We start from the raw sequence: 10093 nt of genomic DNA on the forward strand, positions 1-10093 counted from the left end.
CGCTACTCGTTAGACGCATGTGATCATGAATAGACACGTTCGAGCATGAACTCGGCTCGAATCCAGCGTCTGATGAACTCTTTCTTGGTTTTTCCCCCGCTACATATCAGATTTTGCCAACTATTTATCACGAGAAAGACAAGTAGGAATCATCAATAAGTTCATATCAATAAGCATCATATTTTATTTGCACATTTATTGAATGGAAATGTTTCTGATTCACGCATGCAAATTCATCTTCAGATAGTGTCTTTATAGCAATGTGCGTGCGGTAGATCGCTCAGATTACATTGGGAAAACAGGCGACTGCTGCAAATTGTGCTTTAATGTTTGGCTGGTCAAATGTATGTTATGGAAACCTTATATACCTGCTGAACCCGTCTCATACAGCTGCCATTGCAAGGCTCAGACACTTTGTAGAGAGGAATTTAACACAACTGCCTCTAGGAGTCGCCAATGGAAATAAAACACACACGCACAAAAAATGTGCGTACGCCTGCCAGAAAGCTGCCGTGAACCTGCGCACATTCTCACGTTCAGTTCATTGTTAGTAAATCCAAACGTGAGCGATTGTGAGCGTGAAACCTGGCGTACGCAAAGTTTTTGTGCGTACGCAGCGTTGATACATGAGGCCCCAGGGGCCTCATGTACGAAGACTTGCGTGGAAATCTTACTAAAACATTGCGTACGCACAAAGCTGTAAATGTGCGTACGCAGAAAAAAATTCAGATGTATGAAACACTGCGTACGCCGAATCTCACGCATATTCTTTTGTACATCTGAATGAACGTGAAACTGAGCGCAACATGCACGAGCACAAAACCCCTCCCTGCCTCCTCCCCTGTATGAATATGCTAATGACTATGCTAATGGAAAAACCCAACGAAAAAGCAATGGCAAAAGTAAGCAAAAAGAGAAACTTTGAACAGAATGTGAATTGGAGGTGCTGCTTTCGGAGGTAGACCGGAGAAAAGCGGTGTTATTTGCAAGTTTGTTCTCCGGAATTAACAACAAAAGAAAAAAATAGAGTGGGAGAGTTTAGCTGATGCGGTTAACACAGTTGGGTCTGAACCATAGACTGTCTGAACATCGCACTGAGTGCATTAAAGATAGAAATAGTGTGGTTTATATCTGTAAAGTGTTGCGAAACCCCTACCAGACTCAGTGGCGCACCTAGTAAGACGCATGAGATCATGACTAGTTACGTTCGAGCATGAACTCGCCTGGAATCCAGCGTCTGATGAACTCTTTCTTGTTTTTTCCCCCGCAACATATCAGATTTTGCCCACTATTTATCACGAGAAAGACAAGTAGGAATCATCAATAAGTTCATATCAATAAGCATCATATTTTATTTGCACATTTATTGAATGGAAATGTTTCTGATTCACGCATGCAAATTCATCTTCAGATAGTGTCTTTATAGCAATGTGCGTGCAGTAGATCGCTCAGATTACATTGGGAAAACAGGCGACTGCTGCAAATTGTGCTTTAATGTTTGGCTGGTCAAATGTATGGTATGGAAACCTTATATACCTGCTGAACCCGTCTCACAGCTTCCATTGCAAGGCTCAGACACTTTGTAGAGAGGAATTTAACACAACTGCCTCTAGGAGTCGCCAATGGAAATAAAACAGACACGCACAAAAAATGTGCGTACGCCTGCCAGAAAGCTGCCGTGAACCTGCGCACATTCCCACGTTCAGTTCATTGTTAGTAAATCCAAACGTGAGCGATTCTGAGCGTGAAACCTGGCGTACGCAAAGTTTTTGTGCGTACGCAGCGTTGATACATGAGGCCCCAGATGTATGAAACACTGCGTACGCCGAATCTCACGCATATTCTTTTGTACATCTGAATGAACGTGAAACTGAGCGCAACATGCACGAGCACAAAACCCCTCCCTGCCTCCTCCCCCGTATGAATATGCTAATGGAAAAACCCAACGAAAAAGCAATGGCAAAAGCAAGCAAAAAGAGAAACATTGAACAGAATGTGAATTGGAGGTGCTGCTTTCGGAGGTAGACCAGGGAAAAGCGGTGTTATTTGCAAGTTTGTTCTCCGGAATTAACAACAAAAGAAAAAAATAGAGTGGGAGAGTTTAGCTGATGCGGTCAACACAGTTGGGTCTGAACATCGCACTGAGTGCATTAACAAAAGAAATAGTGTGGTTTATATCTGTAAAATGTTGCAGTACGCTTAACAGTCTCAGTGGCGCTACTCGTAAGACGAATGTGATCATGAATTGATACGTTCGAGCATGAACTCGGCTCGAATCCAGCGTCTGATGAACTCATTCTTGTTTTTTCCCCCGCTACATATCAGATTTTGCCAACTATTTATCACGAGAAAGACAAGTAGGAATCATCAATAAGTTCATATCAATAAGCATCATATTTTATTTGCACATTTATTGAATGGAAATGTTTCTGATTCACGCATGCAAATTCATCTTCAGATAGTGTCTTTATAGCAATGTGCGTGCGGTAGATCGCTCAGATTACATTGGGAAAACAGGCGACTGCTGCAAATTGTGCTTTAATGTTTGGCTGGTCAAATGTATGGTATGGAAACCTTATATACCTGCTGAACCCGTCTCATACAGCTGCCATTGCAAGGCTCAGACACTTTGTAGAGAGGAATTTAACACAACTGCCTCTAGGAGTCGCCAATGGAAATAAAACAGACACGCACAAAAAATGTGCGTACGCCTGCCAGAAAGCTGCCGTGAAGCTGCGCACATTCCCACGTTCAGTTCATTGTTAGTAAATCCAAACGTGAGCGATTCTGAGCGTGAAACCTGGCGTACGCAAAGTTTTTGTGCGTACGCAGCGTTGATACATGAGGCCCCAGATTATTTATTATAACACTATTTAACACTATGTAGCTATTTTTGCTGCCTGTGCCTTTAATGCTAGTTTTCCCTGCCCACCGCTCTCCAGTGTCTGTCAGAGTATGCATCAATCTCCGCCTCTGCTGCATCAGATAAACAGCACAGTGACAGACATAAAGGAAGCAGATCCTGTGTAACATTTTTGAGAAATACTACAGTAAGAACTTTCCCAATGATTATTTGATGTATTTGTTGTGGAGTTAATTCAAGTCTTTCTGCATTGATGAGTCACACACAATGTCGTTCCAAAGTTCACTCACACACACAGTGGATGCACACACAGCGCACGCGTTTAACTTTGCACTAACGGATGTCCGTTATGTAAATGTACAAAATAAACCTGATTTAATGTCCACAAACTGGGATTGAATTGTCGTCTTTTATAATTGTACTGACATGCGTCAGTGGTGATAAATTACAGCAATTTTACCGTCTTTAACTTTATTACAAACATGCACTGTTTTAAAAACCTTTAAATACTTGTAAAACTCATGCTTGATTTTTTTTCATGATGATTGATGATAACAGCGAACTCAACATATCTTTTAATCGCAGTTGCTTTGATATAATTATATGCGCTTCTACAGACACATGTTAATACGTGGCTGTCAATCAATTCGGTGGGCGGGAAAACTACACTTCTACGTTGCAGTGGGCCTCAAAATGGGAGGGATTTAGATCCAATTTTAACGTAATGAAATTTAAAAAAAGAGACTTATTATCTTCATATCACCCCAATATGACTGTGGACACATTAAACCTACACACAGTTCTGTCCAAACAGCTTTCAAAAGATGATTTTCATCACAGGTGCCCTTTAAAGTATTTACCAGGCTTTACAGTAAAAAGTTAACACTGAAATATCCAGTAAATGAACATCCTCTCAGTGTGAATACTATAATTTACACTTTACAAATTACCCATGTGGTTTATTTAATTATTCATATTGCCGAAAATTTTACGAGACATTGAGGGGCAAAATTGTGTACTCTCAAAATGAATAAACTAGTACATTTGTTTATTCATTTATTTTATATTATTTTACTTATAAATTAATTTCCATTGGTTCGATTCTGATTGATCTGTGCTCCTTAATAGTTTGCAAGCCTTTTAAAGTAAATTTCGAAAGATGGACTTGCGTTTTTATTGCTTTTCCATAGCAGTTTGTGCTAAAAATAGTTATGACTAGACTGTTGTTTGTGCAAGAGCACCAAAATAAGCAGAGGACTCAGACTAACAAAGCCTTTCCGCTGAAGCTAATAGGTCCCTTCAGACTGAGATGTAACTTCTCGTATAAGGGTGGCGGAGATACATTCATTACAACTACCAAACAAATATACTCAGAACAAGAGTTACTTCTGCCAGTTTATCCTTAAATTTTGCCATCCCTTTGGTAATGTAATATCAGCTGTGGGCTATGCAGTTGTGTATTTTCAGGTTACCTTCCTCTTTCACCACCTTAAATTAAACACTATTCTACAGATTGAAGGGAACAGGAAGTCTATTTCAGAAGTAGTCATCCAAACACAGGGAGGACTTCCTGTCTGACATTCCTGACCTGGGCTGACTTCCTGCTTCTTCTCAACTCTCCCAGACATGGACAGTCAGATGAAGACATTTCATGGGTTTAGGTTTTAAAAGTTAGTTCTCCTCAAATCCTGAATTCAGTCTAACTTCAGTGTCAGCATTTCATCTAATTAAATGAATGTTTAAGATGCTTTCAGTTGCATGAAAATGTAAGTGCTTAAGTGCAAAAAGGTCTGTCTTTAAAGAATAATTCACAATGGTTGATGCACATTCACTGCTTTAGAGCAAATGCTTTACATTCCTGCATAGTTTGTGCTGTGGTCAGGGATGGGGTGGTTGGCCATGGTTTGGATTTTGACTAAGGATGGGGTTAGTTTTTTGGGAAGCAAATTTTGGGCATCATATGAGTAGATTCAATGCACTTTGGCTTACGATTTCAAAAATAAAAGAAGGTCTTGGGTTTTTGCAAACTTGTTCAATTTTCTTGGTGCTTAAGGTAAAATAAAATGACCAAAAACGAAAACAGAATCTAAAGATATTTAAAAATTCTGTCCCTTTAATAGGTTTGTTTGGATGTTTTATGTTGTATTTACACTTTATTAGGTAGTGAACCGTACTGAACCCCCTGTTGCCTTCAGAACTGCATTTATCCTTTGTGGCATAGATTAAATAAGGTACTGAAAATATTCCTTAGAGATTTTGGTCCATATTGACATGTTAGCATCATGCAGTTGCAGTTTATAGATTTGTCAGGTGCACATCCATGATGCAAATCTCCCTTTTCCCCACATCCCAAAAATGCTCTTTTGGATTGTGGTCTGGTGATTGTGGAGGCCATTTGAGTACATTAAACTCATTGGCTTGTTCAACAAACCAGTCTGAGATGATTTGCGCTTTATAACATGGTGCATATCCTGCTGGAAGTAGCCATTAAAAGATAGATACACTGTGGTCATAAAGGGATGGACAGGGTCAGCAACAATATTCAGGTTGGCTGTGGTTTTGACACGATGCTCAATTGGTACTAATGGGCCCACTAAAGTGTGCAAAAAAAATATCCCCCACACCCTTACACCACCAGCAGCATAAACCGTTGCTACAAGGCAGGATGGATCCATGCTTTCATGCTTTTCATGTCAAATTCTGACCCTACCATCTGAATTTTGATGAGCCTGTGCGAATTGTAGCCTCTGTTTCCTGTTCTTAGCCCAGTAGATCAATAGTTTCTAAAATACTCAGACCAGCCTGTCTGGCACCAAAAATCATGCCATTCCCCATTCTGATGCTTGATTCGAACTGCAGCAGATTGTCTTGACCATGTCTACATGCCTAAAATGTACTGAGTTGCTGCCATGTGATTGGCTGATTGGAAATTTGCATTAACGAGCAGTTGGACAGGTGTACCTAATAAAGTGGCCGGTGAGTGCATATATTAGTTGTTGGACTACACCAGAGTTAATCAAACCAAACCAGTCTAGTGTGAACACACCCTTAATCTATACAGTAGATTTTGGAGTTTCTGTATTTCAAGTAAAAATTTAAAATAAAAATACGTTGCAAATCAATTTTTGACATTTTCTTTCAAAATGCATTTATTATTTGGTGAAAACACTGGTAGGCAAAGGTCTAAAAAAGAAAGTAAACTTCTGTATATGTATCTGCTTTAAAAAAAATATATATATAATAATTATATATATATATATATATATATATATATATATATATATATATATATATATATATATATATATATATATATATATATATATATATATATACATACTGTACTTCGCAGATCAATTTGGACATTTCCTTTTAACGAGATAATTTAGCAAAAATATATATTTATAACTATACACTCATGGTACAAAACTATCCAACACAATCTCACAGACTCACACCAACTCGTAACATTTTGATTTAGTGACTAATTTGTAAATTTGTTCAATCTGATTCTTACAATTTAGTACAATTTGCTTATCCCGCAATGACAGTTGGGTTTAGGGGTGGGGTTGGATGCCACGCTTCATTTTTAAAATGTCAAATTTACGTTTTCGTAAAAAATTTTTTTATAGAGTTTTCAGTGTTTTGATTCAAAACTTTTATGAAAATTACTGCATATGTCCAATAATAAAAAAATTACAAATTGTAAAAACTTTTAACATTTTGCATTGTTTTGTTGCTTTAGAAACATTTCATAAATAATTTTTAAATAAAAATGCAGTTTAATATTTTTTGCGAAAATAAAGAACAAAATTTGTTTTCATTTATGTTAACAAGGTCATAGGCAGATATTTTTAAAAAATAAGGATTAAGCCAGTAAATCTAGCAAAAATCGTTGTGTTACTTTCGACCCACGCATGTGTTACTTTCATCCATGCTGCTGACCAGGTCAAAAGAAATAATGTGCTATTTAACTATAAATTGAAATTATTTAGAAGTTGTAAAACGTGTTCAAAATACCACCCGAGAGTTTGCAATTACCACAGCAAAGATATATTTCTGTCGAAAACATAATCGTTTAAAAAATATGACAAATGGTACTATTGTCCCCTCTCTCCCCTACTCTTTATAAAAACCAACCTTTGAGAGATTTAAATGACATGATATTGACTTTTGGAAATAAGTAAAAAAAGCTGTAGGCTACATTAACAACCCCAATCTTAAACATAGCTTGTTTTCTAAAATATCGCTTTTTTGTTTCTTAAAACATGTTATTTGTAATTTGCATAGAGAACATGTAATTATTCTTGAATCCAATTCCACTTTAAATTCATTTACTGTTTTAAATATTCCTTAACACTTTATCACGCAATCATAAACTTGTCCGAATCATTCACTTCTGTGGCTGACACCCGAAACTATGTTGGATCTCATGAACAAACTTCTGCTTCTCCACGCAAGACGTTGATTGGCCCGTTTAAAGTTGGGCAACACATCTGACTGCCAACAGCAAGCGTTGCCATATTTTAATGTCATTCAAGGGTGTTAGAATGAGCAGGAGATTAGACGGGGGCCCCTAATTATTTTGGCTTTAGTTCTGGATTAACCCTCTGTTCTGTCGACTTCAATTCACACTCGCCGTTTGATGAAATGTGAACTGACATAAATTCCGCGGCTCACTTTCAATCCGATTATGCAGTTAAATCACCGCAGTTCGAACCCAAGCAAGAGACTCTGGCGGGCCGCTATTCTCCGGGTCCACCGAAGCCCTGACAGCTCCTCCCAGAAACACAGGGACCCACGCTACCTCCTCACAGGACCCACGCTACACTCTTAACCCCGCATGAATAGCGCCTATTCAGCGAGGTAACGCTCAAGCACAACCTAAATATTGTTTTATGAGCTGCAAAAAGGTGACACCTTCAAAATAATGCTCGTTTCGCAAATTCCCATCGTCCCGCGTCTTTCTAAAGGAAGGAACAGCTCCATGTTACAATGACCGGGTTTGTGTTGTTTGGATTAAGAGCAAGAAACCGACTTACCGTTGAAAACGTTTAAATTCATAGCGTTATTCCGGTGCAGTCGAGTTGAAAAGACACGGTGTTTAGCGTCTTTCTCAAGGGAACGGCTTCGTTTTGGCAGCGTGAGGGAGATCATTTGTTTACAAGTGTCCGTGTATGTCCCCGATAGCGCATTCACGCAAATTAATTAACATTTATTTGTGCTAATGACTGTCTGAAATTATAAAAGGTAGAATTGTTTTAAAAAATGGTCCTGTCTACCGAGTTTGAAGTTGACTAATGTTTAGAAAGATGCTTATTATGAGTAAAACCAATTTTATTAGAGCTTAGACGACTTCTGACCTGCTTAACAAAATACTTATTTATTTAGTTTACACATTTTAAACTTTACATTTAAATTTTAATAAACATTTTGCTTAAGTTTACACATTTTAAAGTTTGAATTTAAACTGTATTAAACATTTTAAGATCTTTGAACAAATGTAAACAATCTAAAGCAATGACCATGGAAATTAAAGACTTAAATAATTTAAATATGTTTTCCTAAATATTTTCCTATAAAAATGAAATATACCGCTGTAAAATTGCATTACCAGTTATTTTTTAAAGCAATAATCGTCCTCTTGTATTAATTTAGTGTTCATGAGAAACTTTAGGATGCTTTGTCCGATGTTGTGTTTTGTTTGTCTTCCAGCAGAGGGCAATGTCCGCGCGGATCCTGCAGCGAAACTGTTTGCAATTCATAATTCTCTAAGCCATCTAAGACTATTTAAGTGGGTTTTCCCATGAATGTGCAATGCATTTTCACAGTAATTATGATCACACGGATCTGAATAATAAATGCTTCATTTTCACAGTGCTGATATAGTAGCTCCATGAAGTAAAAAGGATGGCTTTATTTGGACACTCACACAGTAAATGTTTGATTTGGTTAAAATATGAAATCATATAATTAGTATTATAAAATGTTTATATATAAAGTTATAAATCAGTCTAGTAGTAATAGTAATAATAATAATTTTAAAATGACAGTAATAAATAAATTCTATATTATAATTGTATACATGAATTATTTGTTCATGTTTAGTTTTTCCTCAATTTCTGTTTAACGAAGATTTTCAACACATTTCTAAACATAATAATTTTAATAATTCATTTCTAATAACTGATTTATTTTATCTCTGTCATGATGATAGTAAATAATATTTGACTAGATATTTTTCAAAAGACTTCTATAAAGCTTAAAGTGACATTTAAAGGCTTAACTAGGTTAATTAGGTCAACTATAGGCAGGTTAGGGTTTTTCTAGCTAAAAAACAAAAACAAAAAAACAAATAAGACTTTCTCTTGGAGAAAAAATAATATCAGACATACTGTGAATTTTTTCTTGCTCTGTTAAACATCATTTAGGAAATATATATATATAAAAAAAGAAAATTCAAAGGGGGATTAGCAATTCTGACCTTAACTGTATGTTTAATACTTAAATAGTACAAATACAACAAAACATAACACACAAATATACATTTTAATATAATACATATATTATTCATATATACATCATGTTACAAAATATAGTACTTGATATATTTAATATATGATTTTTTTTTATTTATTTAGCATTTTGATAAAATGTTACATTTTATTTAGTTAAAATCTGATATGATGTAATTAGTAATTCATATAAATAAGTAATAAATTAATAATAGTAAAAATAATTCCATGCCCGTTGCCAGGAGTAGTTCTTTTATCTAAAAAATTTGACCTTTTTGCAGTTATTTGCCTCATTTTCTATTTAACTATGAGGTTTAAATAGCATTTTAGTAACAGCACTATTTTTTCTGCATTAGCTTGTCAGGTGTTCATCATAACCACACTTTTTGATGTACTAAAAACATTTCCTAAAGATCTGGAATAATAAAATAAGAAAAAAAAAGTATTTATGCATATTATTTTTAAAATACAAATTTATCACATCATATATCATTAGGGAAAAAAAAACGAATCTGTTAAAGTTTTAAATTAAAAACAGCCTATTAAAGCTAAGTAGCCTATTGTTATCTATTATACTAATAACAAACTAGCCAGCACATTCAACTTTACTCAGACAGAATTTGGCCACTTGAATAATAAAAAATTTAAACGTAATAATAATAATAGCCTCTCTTATAAAAATTACATTAAAATGTAATAGCAACAATAGCCTAAT

Source organism: Danio rerio, chromosome 25 (assembly GCF_049306965.1).
Source record: "Danio rerio strain Tuebingen ecotype United States chromosome 25, GRCz12tu, whole genome shotgun sequence".
Lineage (NCBI taxonomy): Eukaryota > Metazoa > Chordata > Actinopteri > Cypriniformes > Danionidae > Danio > Danio rerio.